Below are 12,426 nucleotides of genomic sequence, written 5' to 3' on the forward strand. Positions count from 1 at the left end.
AAAACAATAAGCTATAGATTAAGTTATACAGTAAGCTATAGATTAAGTTAAACAATAAGCTATACAGTAAGTTATACAGTAAGTTATACAGTAAGCTAGACAGTAAGTTATACAGTAAGCTAGACAGTAAGCTAGACAGTAAGTTATACAGTAAGCTAGACAGTAAGTTATACAGTAAGTTATACAGTAAGTTAGACAGTAAGTTATACAGTAAGTTATACAGTAAGTTATACAGTAAGCTAGACAGTAAGTTATACAGTAAGTTATACAGTAAGTTATACAGTAAGCTAGACAGTAAGTTATACAGTAAGTTATACAGTAAGTTATACAGTAAGCTAGACAGTAAGTTATACAGTAAGTTATACAGTAAGTTATACAGTAAGTTAGACAGTAAGTTATACAGTAAGTTATACAGTAAGCTAGACAGTAAGTTATACAGTACGCAATACAGTAAGTTAAACGGTAAGCTATACAGTAAGTTATACATTAAGTTAAACAGTAAGCTATACAGTAAGTTATACAGTAAGTTATACAGTAAGTTATACAGTAAGTTAGACAGTAAGTTATACAGTAAGTTATACAGTAAGTTAGACAGTAAGTTATACAGTAAGTTATACAGTAAGCTAGACAGTAAGCTATACAGTAAGCTAGACAGTAAGCTAGACAGTAAGTTATACAGTAAGTTATACAGTAAGTTATACAGTAAGTTATACAGTAAGTTATACAGTAAGCTATAGATTAAGTTATACAGTAAGCTATAGATTAAGTTATACAGTAAGCTATAGATTAAGTTATACAGTAAGCTATAGATTAAGTTATACAGTAAGCTATACACTAAGTTATACAGTAAGATTGTAATGTGCAGAAGCTGAATAATGTCAGTAAAGATAAGCTTGATGTTTTGATATCCATATGTTAAATTAAGAAAGCAACCTGGGACCACGTTGTATGTATTTAGAGCCACATGTGACTGCCTGTTTACTAATTGATGGGTTTGTCCTCTTTATGTTGAGACGTAAAGGTGTTACTCAAGTTGTAACTCACAGGACTATTTAGCCAAGAAGCAAAACAAAACAGAGTGTGTAAATAGCTCTGCTTGATGTATTTAGTCTTTATTTAATTAATTGAGAACAAATGATCTCTTACAATAAGGACCTATTATTTGTATTTATATATTTATGAAGTGACTACAATGTGTGCATGTTGATGCTCTGGTCTACTGTATACTAGGACTGTTGATGCTCTGGTCTACTGTTTACTAGGAGTGTTGATGCTCTGGTCTACTGTATACTAGGACTGTTGATGCTTATGTGTAGTGTCTACCACAGACTAGGAGTGTTGATGCTCTGGTCTACTGTATACTAGGACTGTTGATGCTTATGTGTAGTGTCTACCACAGACTAGGAGTGTTGATGCTCTGGTCTACTGTATACTAGGACTGTTGATGCTCTGGTCTACCACAGAGTAGGACTGTGTACAATAATCTTTGCCTTTTAGCAATAATATGTACTGAATACATTGTGTGTATTACACATTGGCATTGTTGAATACTCCTTTCTGATTGGCTTGAAGGGCATTCTAGAGCGTGCATTATTTCCTGTTTACGCACGGCATATATGCACGATAGAATTCAATGGCTATAGTTCATTTTAATTTTGACATGTTTAGTTTGAGCTGCTTTTGAATGTAAAAGTCAAATTTAAAACAGTATTGGTATTGTTGAATTAGATTTCATAATAGCAAGCTAGGACTGAGGGTTTCGTTATCTAACCTAGCGAGTCTGTTTGTTTGGTTACCACGGCAACTACTGTAACTACAGTATCTAGTCCACTTGCTGGTATATTCAGTTGTTGTTCAACACATTTCTACCGGTAAAATAACACATTTCCAGTAGTAAATGTGTTAAATTATACCCACGGTATAAAAGGGACAGGTCAGTTCACCGCTAACGCGTCGTTCATTATTTTCCATAGGTTCATTAACGGTGAACTGACCTTTCCACGGAGCTGCATTATTTTCTAAACAACGCATAACGTTAGAGCCCCGAGTTGATTATACCTTTTATACCGTGGGTATAATTTAATACATTTACTACTGAAAATGTGTTCTTTTACCGGTAGAAATGTGTTGAACAACAACTGAATAAACTAGCAAGTTGACTAGATACTGTAGTTACATTAGTTGCCGTGGGCTATTTCATCAAATAATCTGATACGGAACTGTAGCCATCGATGAAGAATGTGAACGTTAGACCAGCATGATGTAAATTCAGTAACACACATTGTTTCATCTCTCTTCATATAAAGTTCATAATATATAATGTTCAATCAGCTTTTGCTAAACTGAATAGTTGATGGCATGTTGATTTGTCTACATGAGAAATCTGTTTTTTTTATTATTAAAAAGTTAATAAAAAGTGTCATTAGTCTTCTGTAACTCACTTCCAATGCATGCAGGTGTAGGTCTATTGTTAATCTGATTATCTTCCCCATCCTTCTTGTACTTTATCATTTGAAGGCTTCGACATTGATACTTCTTTGAGCTACAGTAGGTCTTTTAGTTTAGCCTGGTCCCAGATCTGTCTGTAGCCTGGTCCCAGATCTGTCTGTAGCCTGGTCCCAGATCTGTTTGTAGCCTGGTTCCAGATCTGTCTGTAGCCTGGTCCCAGATTTGTCTGTAGCCTGGTCCCAGATCTGTTTGTAGCCTGGTTCCAGATCTGTCTGTAGCCTGGTCCCAGATTTGTCTGTAGCCTGGTCCCAGATCTGTCTGTAGTCTGGTCCCAGATCTGTCTGTAGCCTGGTCCCAGATCTGTCTGTAGCCTGGTTCCAGATCTGTCTGTAGCCTGGACCCAGATCTGTCTGTAGCCTGGTCCCAGATCTGTCTGTAGCCTGGTCCCAGATCTGTTTGTGCTTTTGCCTATTCCATTGTCATTGTCAAGCTCAACTGTTTCATAAGGGGTTGGCCAGAAGGCCAACTGGGTACCAGTCTGTGTAGCTATCGTTCAGTCTGTTTAGCTATCGTTCAGTCTGTTTAGCTATCGTTCAGTCTGTTTAGCTATCGTTCAGTCTGTGTAGCTATCGTTCAGTCTGTTTAGCTATCGTTCAGTCTGTCTAGCTATCGTTCAGTCTGTTTAGCTATCGTTCAGTCTGTTTAGCTATCGTTCAGTCTGTGTAGCTATCGTTCAGTCTGTTTAGCTATCGTTCAGTCTGTTTAGCTATCGTTCAGTCTGTGTAGCTATCGTTCAGTCTGTTTAGCTATCGTTCAGTCTGTTTAGCTATTGTTCAGTCTGTCTAGCTATCATTCAGTCTGTTTAGCTATCGTTCAGTCTGTGTAGCTATCGTTCAGTCTGTCTAGCTATCGTTCAGTCTGTCTAGCTATCGTTCAGTCTGTTTAGCTATCGTTCAGTCTGTTTAGCTATCGTTCAGTCTGTTTAGCTATCGTTCAGTCTGTTTAGCTATCGTTCAGTCTGTTTAGCTATCGTTCAGTCTGTGTAGCTATCGTTCAGTCTGTTTAGCTATCGTTCAGTCTGTTTAGCTATCGTTCAGTCTGTTTAGCTATCGTTCAGTCTGTTTAGCTATCGTTCAGTCTGTTTAGCTATCGTTCAGTCTGTTTAGCTATCGTTCAGTCTGTGTAGCTATCGTTCAGTCTGTTTAGCTATCGTTCAGTCTGTTTAGCTATCGTTCAGTCTGTCTAGCTATCGTTCAGTCTGTTTAGCTATCGTTCAGTCTGTTTAGCTATCGTTACACTCCTTGCCACTGTTGTAATTGTAAACAATCTTTAGCATATGACACAGAGTACAAGGAGTGGAATGTTATTTAAACAGACTAGTACACAGGACACCCAGGATACTTCCAGTAGGCTATGCATTCCATTCCACTGACCTGCAAGATCACAGCCAGGAATTTTAGAACGCCCGCTCCCAAGAAAAAAGGTGGGGAATATGTCAATACAGAACATTCAAAACCAATCACAGCAACGCTTCCTGCAACAACTTGCATGATGAAATGTCCGGTTGTCACTAGTTACCACAGCCACAAAGTCCAAGTTGACTATATTGTAAAACTTAATGAAAACAAAAGGTAACTGTTTGGTCTTAATTTAAGGTTAGGGTTATGGATAATGTTAGTGTGGTTAAGGTTAGGTTTTTAAAAAAAAATCTTATTTTAAGAAGATATATCGTTGAAATAGGCTGGTTTAGCCATAATTATGAATTTGTGGCTGCGGTAACTAGTGACGACCGAAACGTCCCTGCTACGTCTTGACACTCAGGCACGTTTGTTCTACTCAGCTGCGTACAGTATAATGTTCTGAAACTGTAACAAGTATACTTTATTTAAACACAAAATAACGTTGAAGTTCTGCACAAACCTTTCCTCTGTCATCCCAAGTCGAAGTACGGAGACATTATGCTGGTACACCGCGAAGGACATCTTCAAAATGGAACTAAGTTCCATTCTACGTTAGTTTATCCAGAACCTCACACAGTTTCCTCAAGACAGGTTCTTTCAGAAAATGTAAGTTTAAAGACCGGTCAGTTGAATCCGACATCAAAAAGTTACTGTAGTTCATTTCAGTCAATTTGAAAAAGTTACTTGCAAAAAAATCGGAACATTTGTGAAATTAAAAAATATGTCTCAGTTTGAAACCAGGTGTTCTAAACAGAAGAGGTAGATACATGGGCATGGTCGCTGCAGAAGTTTGTTATGAAACAGTAATTGTAGGAAGGCAGGACACTGAGGTCCTGCCTTCAATGAAATGAGGTTTACTTGAACCTATAAACAGACACATGTTTTTTATCCTGCCATTTACAGTTACACAATTGCTTAGACACAATTCCTGGAACAACTGACCATTTTCTCAAATCTTCACACACAATTTTAAATCCCTTTCAGGAACACCCTGGCGAGAGAACGTCAAAACAGTACTGTAATAAATACCTCTTACATTAGTGGATAAGGGAGTACTACTGTATATGCTGTTTTGGTCAAAAACCTGACCTTTGAAATGTCACACTGACAAAACATGTAGGGAAGAGTCCATGCACAGTAAAATACCCAATTTCCAAAAGCTTTATTTCCAAATGCAGCAAATGTACAGGTTACTCAGCATCAGCGTTCTCATCGTCTCAGGTCTGGGTCAGGCCATAATATCTCATCAACGTCACACATTATGTTTGCTCTTGCCAGACAGTGTAGGGAAAAATGCCCTCGTGTGCCTTAGAAAACCCTGGATAGACTCCACAGACACATCATGTGACGAAGTCGGTCCCTCTCCTTGTTCGGGCGACGTTCTGCGGTCGACGTCACCGGTCTTTTAGTCATCGCCGATCCACCTTTCATTTTCCATTTGTTTTGTCTTGTTTTCCCACACACCTGGTTTTAACTCCATCATTACATGTTGTGTATTTCACCCTCTGTTCCCCCCCATGTCCTTGTCCGGAATTGTTTATTGTCGTGCTTGTGCACGTTATGCTGGTGTGTAACGGGTTTTGTACCCATTGATTTAGTGTTCTGTTTACGGTGGTTTTATTTATTAAACTGCGCCGTTGTAAATCAGTTTTGGTCTCCTGCGCCTGACTTCTCTGCCACCAGTACCCACCCCTTACACATCACCACAGGCATCCACCATTGCCTCCAGGAGGTGTTGCTGTGCGTAGGGGTTGCTGTCATCTCAGCCTACCTCCATATTCACCAGGACAGTCTCCTGCTCAGCTGTGAGAAGTCTCCATCTACCTCCATATTCACCAGGGCAGTCTCCTGCTCAGCTGTGAGAAGTCTCCATCTACCTCCATATTCACCAGGGCAGTCTCCTGCTCAGCTGTGAGAAGTCTCCTGCTCAGCTGTGGGAAGTCTCCACCTACCTCCATATTCACCATGGCAGTCTCCTGCTCAGCTGTGAGAAGTCTCCACCTACCTCCATATTCACCAGGGCAGTCTCCTGCTCAGCTGTGAGAAGTCTCCTGCTCAGCTGTGAGAAGTCTCCACCTACCTCCATATTCACCAGGGCAGTCTCCTGCTCAGCTGTGAGAAGAGAGCATTAACTTTGCCTTCGTCTCAAATGGCAAGTAGTGCGTATATAGGGAATAGGGTGCCAGCAGTGCACTATGTAGGGAATAGGGTGCCATTTGGGTTGTACTCTGACTTTTGGTCAGGTGATTCACAACTTTACTGAATCAGGAAATAAGCGAGACACCACTGACTCTCACAGAGATGTACATACAGTATGTAGCCACACACACACAAGTGTTCACACAGACATGGAGGCACACATTGATCAATGTTTATTTGTTCTTCTGTCATTACAACAATCATGTTTAGCCTTCATTGCAGTATTTACAGACCATGATTTATGTGTCACGTCCACTTGAAGCACAGTGATGTCAATCACTGTATTACTGAATAGACAAACTTGGTAACACCTTTCTGATTAGCTTCTAATAGTACCTTCTATCAGGATTATATATATATATATATAACATCTTACTGATTAGCTTCTAATAGTACCTTCCATCAGGATTATATATATATATATAACATCTTACTGATTAGCTTCTAATAGTACCTTCTATCAGGATTATATATATATATAACATCTTACTGATTAGCTTCTAATAGTACCTTCCATCAGGATTATATATCTATAACACCTCACTGTTTAGCTTCTAATAGGACCTTCTATCAGGATTATATATATATAACATCTTACTGATTAGCTTCTAATAGTACCTTCTATCAGGATTATATATATAACATCTTACTGATTAGCTTCTAATAGTACCTTCTATCAGGATTATATATATATATATAACATCTTACTGATTAGCTTCTAATAGTACCTTCTATCAGGATTATATATATATATAACACCTCACTGATTAGCTTCTAATAGTACCTTCTATCAGGATTATATATATATATATAACATCTTACTGATTAGCTTCTAATAGTACCTTCTATCAGGATTATATATATATATATAACATCTTACTGATTAGCTTCTAATAGTACCTTCTATCAGGATTATATCTATATAACATTTTACTGATTAGCTTCTAATAGTACCTTCTATCAGGATTATATATATATATAACATCTTACTGATTAGCTTCTAATAGTACCTTCCATCAGGATTATATATATATATATATATATATATATATATAACATCTTACTGATTAGCTTCTAATAGTACCTTCCATCAGGATTATATATATATATATAACATCTTACTGATTAGCTTCTAATAGTACCTTCTATCAGGATTATATATATATATATAACATCTTACTGATTAGCTTCTAATAGTACCTTCCATCAGGATTATATATCTATAACATCTTACTGATTAGCTTCTAATAGTACCTTCCATCAGGATCCACATGGTGCTGTTTCCCTCTAAAACATGTGCCTGTATGTAACTGAATAGCAGCTAGAGGATATAATCTAATATTTTCACCTGTCTGTCACAAACACCAATGCTCATTCAATCCTACCTCTTTAAAATAAAAGAAGAAGTACCCTTCTAACCCACTGTAATCATAGTTTAAAAAACAACAACAACAATTGATTGGTAAAAACAATATCATATCCTTCATATTCAAAATATTACACGTATATATGTAAACTTATAAACAACGTATCATTTCCTGGAATGTGCATAGGTGTGTGTGTCTCATTTTCAGTATACTGTTTCGATACAAAAAAAGTCTAGAAAAGTCTGGATGGTTTTTAAAGCTGAAAGGTGGTACTGTCTTCCTTCCTTCCTTCCTTCCTTCCTTCCTTCCTTCCTTCCTTCCTTCCTTCCTTCCTTCCTTCCTTCCTTCCTTCCTTCCTTCCTTCCTTCCTTCCTTCCTTCCTTCCTTCCTTCCTTCCTTCCTTCCTTCCTTCCTTCCTTCCTTCCTTCCTTCCTTCCTTCCTTGAAGTAGCCTAACCACTAATCTTTATGGGATTGGATTAGTAAAGACACACTTGTCTTCCTATTGCTTTAAATCAATCAAACCTTGTCAGACCTGTGATTTCCTCAAGGAAGGACAGTTTAAGTACCTACCTAGCTGTCACTGAGAAACTTTCACGACTACCCTCAACTTATCTTCAACTTACCCTCAACTTATCTTCAACTTACAATTCATCTTCATCTACCTTCCTCTTTCCCCAGAACGGACGGCCATGTTGAAGTAAAGGTCAGAAGTAAGAGCAGTCTTTGGCCACTATCTCCCTCATCATCACCATCCTCGTTATCGTACGTCCTCTTTCCCAGTAGGAAGACTGGAACGTACCCTCTTCTTCTCCTTAAACCGGCCTGACCGAGACACCCTCAGGTTCCTACGACAAGTCTGTTCGTTGAAGACCGACTCAAACTGGGAGTCATCGAAGGTCTCGTCGCTGAAGAGGCTGGTGCCTGTACTGACTGGTGCCTGTGACTGCTCTGCCTGTGGCTGCTGGGATGCTGGTGACTGCTGTGATGTTGGTGGCTGCTGTGATGCTGGTGGCTGCTGTGATGCTGGTGACTGCTGTGATGCTGGTGGGTGCTGTGATGCTGGTGGTTGTGGTGATGCTGGTGGCTGTTGGTTGGTTGGAAGTTTGGAGGCTGTTGCTGAGAATAGTAGAGTAGAATACAAGCACGTTAGGAGATTTCAAGGAGGCTTAACATAAGTGACCCGTTTCAGGAACTAGGCGTCCCTACTTCACAGGAGAGCCGTTTGAAACAATAACTGATGATTTTACGAACGCTTAACACCCGTTGAATACGGCCGGTGTCAGTAAACGTCGGCAACAAAGCGTAATTAAATGGTTGCCAGCAGCACAGGTACAGTCACCAACGCTCTGGATAATATGAAAGCCAGCTCTGCTAGGGGGAGTAAAATGTTCAGAGTTTGGGTGGGGACTAAATCTCCAGAGGGTGTGAACGATGCTGAATGGGTGGAGACAAAGAAGAGCTTTCCAGACAGGTACCAAAATATTCAAAGGCCATTTTCTCAAAAGTGAGGTTACTAGTTTATCAACGTTCAAAGCAGAATCCTTTCCATTGTTCCTCAAATGTAGTGTATGATATACCATTTTGTAGATCTGAGTCTCTACTTTTATACCAATTTAAAAAACTAAAAAAATTCAAATTTTGCAACATAAGACAGAATCAAGGCGGTCGATCACATTTTTGGGGGCATACAAGGAGGCCAGGAGGCCAGAGGTTCTTTTCTCAAAACATATTATTTTCCCCTCTATGCACCTAGAACAATGTAAGGTAAACACACAATCCAGCCTCTGTTTTAAAAAGTATCTTATAGGCCAGTCTGTCATGATAGACTTAACATTAAAATGGTCCAGTTGGTAGAGCATGGCGTTTACAATAACAGGAATAGTGAGTTTGATTCCCGGGACCACCCATACATAAAATGCTTTTATTTACACATGTCGCTTTTGGATAAAAAGAGTCTGCTAAATGGCATATATCACTGTGTGGGTGCTGAGATGACTTACAGTGTGGTGTAGCTAGGAGTCCCTGCGCGTGGGGCGTCAGAGGGTCCTTCACTGTGTCGGGGAGCTGAGTGGCTGTGGTGATGTCCTTGGTACCACTGCTACTTCTCTTACTGCTCCCCATAAACGCTCTCCACCAAGTCACTCTCTCTGCCATCTTCCACCTGCTAGACACATTAACAGGTCCACCTTTATGCCAAGTATCACTCAGACATCTATTAAACCGTATATCTAAAACATATCTTGTCGTAGTGATGTGATATCGACAGGTCGGGTACAGTGTTATTACAACGTAATAACTGTTTAAAATACTGCTGGTATAATTGCGCAATGAATATTAAGGTTTTTACACCAAACATCCTGAGCAGCATAATGCACATTCATCATCATCATCTTCATCATCAATTATAGCTCTATGATGATGCCCACAGTGTGAATTGTATCCTGACATTCGTGAGATTTTTTTTTTTTTAACGTGACTTCCTATAACGGTAGAAATGTATTATATTTTAATGTGGCATGACCAGTCATGATGCTTTCATCTGATTGTCAACAACAACAACAAAAAATACTCTTTAAAAAAAACAGGGCTACATGTTCGTCCAAGTCCCAAAAAGATTCCGTGCGTCCCAACAGTGCACTGTGCACCGCGATTGGATGAATAGAAAGAGACCTCTGTTACAAGACACCAACAAGTCTAAATGACATTCAGTGAGTATCATCAGGCCTACACTCTTGTAGCCTGATTCATTGATACGTTTTGTTGACAAAATGAGCTTTTGTCTGGACACATGAGACGGTGCTGAAATATGGGATATATGTATGATGTATACTGTATGTATATGAAATATATGGGACGGAAATACAGTGTCTAGAAGCTCACGTCTCATTCGCACACGGATTATGCCTTTATGTTCTTCTTGGTCAGTGAAAGACTATGAATATGAATACGTAACTTCTTTGCAAAAAACAACAACAACCTAAACAGCAAACGCAGCGTATACTATCCGTAACTATCTATGTCGTGTAGAACAGGTTTAATGAGCCGTGAGAACAGCTGAGACAGAGCTGTGATTCACCGCTCAGCAATGCTATAAGCATCTCTACACCACCGGGCCACTCACCTGTACTATTCGGGCTGGTATGGGACAGGGCCGGAGAGGAGCGGGTCGGACCTCTTCGAGAACGAACTTTAGTCCGTGTTGATGTAAAAATCCATGGCTGATATCTTGTGGAGTCAGTTGAAACGGCTATTATGTTGTGCGTCCTAAAAGTGCGTCTATCTTTACACACGGATTCTCAGCGCAAGCTATCTCCACTCATTCTCTTTCCACGGTTGAAAAATTATATATATTTAAAACGAACTATCAGTAATTTGATTCGCTCTCATAACTCGTTTCAGTGATTCTCTGATTAAAAAAATACGACTGAATTTACAACTTTATATTGAGGCGTCTGTCTTTTAGTGGACCTGCAGGTTTCCGCCTCCGAAACTGTCCTCCCGGAGGAGCACCTGTCCGGGCCCCTGATTGGCCAAAACCGGAGGACCGCTGACGTGACCAGCGTTCAGGTGAATCCACTAGAAGGGAGGGTTGGGCTTCAGGGTAACCTAGCAACGTGCCGCGGCGCGTACATTGCCTGACATCCAGGAGGAAATGCATAGAGGCGCTGAACAATAGGACACAACACAGAGTCACACCCTCCAAAGGGACAGACGATGTTCAGATACTAGAGTTTAATTGGTTAGCAACAGTATATTAAAACGTCAAGAAAATGGAATGAAGATAGCACTGGTGATATTTTTTACCGGAACAAATATTTTAATGGTTACCACAGCGACAGTGAGGTATACCACTAATTGTAGACCTATCTGTCACATCTAATAAAAAAACTGTTTTCTGCAGATAGATACAACTGAGCAGATTGATGTGCTGTACAAGTGGACGCTAGTTTATCACAGGGCCTTAACCCCAATCTATCTGAGTACAGAGCAGAGACGCCTCAAGATCCATTTTCAGTCTTTAGTATGACTCTACTGAGGGGCGGACAATCTGACCACAAGGCAACTGAGTTGGTGATAGATGCAACTAGGCCTATACAATTTCTACAGTATATGTATTCCAACCTCCTGTGACAGATACAGAGAAGAAAAGGCAATCAGTGTTAAAATTAGCAGAGACATTTAGTGTCTCTATTATAAAAAAGGAGCGAAGGAGTTGGAGGAATCCCAGGACCTTTCAAAGTCATATTGACACAGAGCATACAAACTGACATAAGCACAGCAAAGACTGGACTGTTGCCAGTTTTACCTGTTGTGCAGCTTGTAGGAAATGAAGGTTCCGGATGCTTTAGCATGGACACATACTGTGCATTCCTTAGTGTTTCTGGATTAAGTTTCTCTATGAGTGTTTTACAGTTTCTCTCTCTCTCTCTCTCTCTCTCTCTCTCTCTCTCTCTCTCTCTCTCTCTCTCTCTCTCTCTCTCTCTCTCTCTCTCTCTCTCTCTCTCTACTCTGAAGAATCTCAAATATAAAATATAAATATTTAGATTTGTTTAACACTTTTTTTGGTTACTACATGATTACATATGTGTTATTTCATAGTTTTGATGTTTTCACAATTATTCTGCAATGTAGAAAATAGTAAAAACATCAAGAAAAACCCTTTGACTTGTACTGTATGTCTCTGGGTAGCATCCAGCTCTAGAACTGACCGTGTGAGGTGATTGTTTTGATATGACAGAGCAAATTATTAGGCAATTTCGGGACTGTTGTGAATACAGTATCTGAATGGTTGTTACAGAGAAAGAATGTGAGTGGGGACAGACGCTAACTTTAATTTGATTACAAATGGGTAGTAAGCGTGTCGTAGATGAGTATCAGTCCTCATTCGGAGAAGGCAGTCAGCAAGAAAATCTCATGCTACTGTGGTATCTTTAACTTGGGTAAGAGGTA

The 12,426-nt window shown here is 39.6% G+C and overlaps 1 long non-coding RNA gene across 1 annotated transcript; it reads right to left on the reverse strand.

The window, feature by feature from the left end:
* Nucleotides 1-8,528: 8,528 nt before the first annotated feature.
* Nucleotides 8,529-10,951, reverse strand: LOC120022759. Its single transcript, XR_005472634.1, has 3 exons — nucleotides 10,598-10,951; nucleotides 9,477-9,640; nucleotides 8,529-8,592 (listed from the first exon to the last, which is right to left on the reverse strand). It is a non-coding gene; the product is annotated as an uncharacterized LOC120022759 (long non-coding RNA).
* Between the last annotated feature and the right edge of the window lie 1,475 nt (nucleotides 10,952-12,426).

Source organism: Salvelinus namaycush, chromosome 27, assembly GCF_016432855.1.
Source record: "Salvelinus namaycush isolate Seneca chromosome 27, SaNama_1.0, whole genome shotgun sequence".
NCBI lineage: Eukaryota > Metazoa > Chordata > Actinopteri > Salmoniformes > Salmonidae > Salvelinus > Salvelinus namaycush.